Genomic DNA, 2,863 nt, shown 5'->3' on the forward strand with positions numbered 1-2,863 from the left:
GCATTACCCAACAAAAGATAAAATGGCACGCAGGCCGAAGAAGAGGGGCACGCAGGCCCGGGACCACTATCTACTCTTCACTCCCTGGAGACTCGGGCACCAACGCGCCGTCCACAATCTTCGAAGAAAGCCCGATATTATCCTCCTTCAAACCAGGGTTTAGAAGCCTCAGTTAACGAACAGCACGCTCGAAACCGACTTCAGCCATGTCGGCCAAGCTTATCTTCAGGCCATCTATCTTCTCCACGAATTCAGCCCTAGTCTGCAGAGCAGCCACATCCGGCGACTCGTCAGCCGAGGGAGCCCACTCAAGCTGAAGGTCGGCAAGCTTTTTCTTCTCCGCCGCAATCTCCCCGTCCTTCTGCTTCAAAACCGCATCGATCTTCCTCTTCAACTCCTTGCGATCGGCCTCCATGGTCTTCATCTTGTCCTCGGCAGTCTTCTTGGCAGCCTCCGCCTTCTTCAAAGCCTCGGCCGAACCCGAGCCACCATTCGCTAACATTTGGGCCATCCCCAAGACCCTCATCACGGCGGCGCTGTCGCACGCCAGCTATTTCTGAAGGGACGGGGGGTCCATCTCACCGATCCGACGAGCTTCATCCGGAGAGGTGACCAGCGGGAACTTCTCAAAATAACCCCCATCCTTATAACAGGGAGGCAACACGAAGGCACGCTCGGAACCCAAGTGCGACGGCTCATGGCGTCCCCCCTCTGAAGGACGAGGCCTCTTAGGGGACCTCTCGTCTAAGTTCACCCGAGGAGAGCCTGCCGAGGCCGAATTCTCTGCAGCACCGGTTCCCCGATTCTTCTTCTTCTGGTTCCTCTTCGCATCCAGAGCCATCTTCAGGACCGCGTCTTCCTTCTCCGGCATGGCATCTATAAAGAAAAAAAGAAAACAAATGAGTTAGCAAAAACACTGGACAGAAAAGGGAAAGCAGGGTGAATAGGCACGACCTAACAACGCCCGAGTCTCCTCGGGAGTCCGACAAGATAACAAAGCCTTGGTATTAATAGGCCGCTGCTCCACAACCGGCACACCATTCTCGTCCAATACGGGATTCCCGTTCCTCGTCACCCACCGGGACATAGTAAAGCTGTCTACGTATTTGCATAGGACCGAGTAGGACTCTGCGTCTTGCTCGTCCAGATCCCCATCTTCCCAAACGTAATGTTTAGGGGGAGACGAGAAGTGACCTTTCCACCAGAAAAACGGGAACCTCGTACAGAATTCCCTTGCTACCTGCCCGTCCTCACCCCTCACTAGCTCCCCGTCGGCGTCACGAAGGACCACGGAATCCGACACATCGTAGTAAGCCGTCGGGCTGAGCGGACGAACGACATAGTATCGGTCCTTGAAACCTTTCACAGAGTCAGTGTACATCCCGAAGAGCTTCCGCTCGGCATTTTTGAACGAGACCCAGCCATATCGCCCGTCTGCCGCCTGCCTTTGGACACGAAAACACCGGCCAAACAATGCGGTCGTGGCACCAATACCCAAATAATTACAGACGATCTCGAATGCTCGCATAAAAGCAAAAGCATTGGGATGCAATTGGGACGGCGCCAAATTTAGAAACGCCATCATCGATTTCTGAAAGTCAGAGAAGGGCAATCGGAAGCCGAGCTCCTTGAACACATATTCATACATCGCAAAGCCATCCCCGTTGAACCGAGAGCATATGCGCTCGTCCTGAGACGGGCACATCACTTGGTAATTCGGCGCTTCGCCCTCTCTCAAAACCTCGATTTCTGTGAAGGCCCCGTCTAGAGACTCAGTGTATCGGGAAGTGACCGTTAAGGCTTCCTCGGCTATCCAGTCGGCCGCAACCGTGCATTCGTAACTAAACAAGGGCATTGGGGAGACCCCTCCCTCGGCGTCAGAACCCGGAGAACCAGCGTGGTCATTGTCGACCAGAGAGGGCGCGTTTTGATCCTCGATGATCTCAACATCGGAGCTAGTGGCCGTCGAGTCGTCCGACTCGCTACTCCATGAGTCAGATTCCGAGCTGGACTCCGAGCTGGCGCTCGAATCAGATCCACCTGCACGCAGAAGGGAGAAAGTGAATTCGACAGTTCATCAAATCCACCCTTCCACCGCAATGCAAGCGAAAGGGTAGAGCAAGAGCTGCGGAGCCCTCGGCTAAACCCTCGTCGAGGAAAGACGCCCGTCAGCCGGGGACTCGCAAAATGACGTGACACGGCAACGAAAAATCGTATCCGAACAGGCACGACGGTCCAACGCCACATCATCTGGTCCACCGACCCACGCTAACCCCCGGGCATCGCCTGGATAACCCGAGGAGGAAACAACGACCGCTCGTTGGACCCGGCCTACGTTTACGACGACGACCGCGAAAATAAAGCGCACAAACCCTAAGGGAAAGAATAAAGCAACGAAGAGGGAAGCGAACTTACGTGAGGACATGATGACGATGACCGGATGAGCTTCTCGGTAGACGAACGGTATGTTCAACAATCTGGAAGAGTATCTTCCGAAGAACGCCTGTCTGATGCCGAGCAGGTAAACAGAGAGAGGAAACTTCCAAATGAGAGAATTTGCCCCCTTTTTATAGGGAAAGGGCTCGGAAGGCGAAGCGTCACCTCTCCTGACAAGCGCCGCCTCCTAGACCCTAGGTCATCATTACCTATGCCACGTCAGCGCGTATCGCCCACGCGCGACGTTTCAGCCGCTCCACGGGCTGTTCCGAGGTCACGGGTCCGAGCATAAAGCAAAGTCACAGCTTCTTGACCAGAAAGCTCCGACTTGGGGGCTCCTGTTCTGGACTGGGCCAAGGTTAGGCCCAACATAGTTTTCGGCCCAGTAAACCTCAGAGGCCCACGTTCCTCCGTGACCTTCCTACGC

This window comes from Vicia villosa, linkage group LG2, assembly GCF_029867415.1.
Source record: "Vicia villosa cultivar HV-30 ecotype Madison, WI linkage group LG2, Vvil1.0, whole genome shotgun sequence".
NCBI classification, from domain to species: domain Eukaryota; kingdom Viridiplantae; phylum Streptophyta; class Magnoliopsida; order Fabales; family Fabaceae; genus Vicia; species Vicia villosa.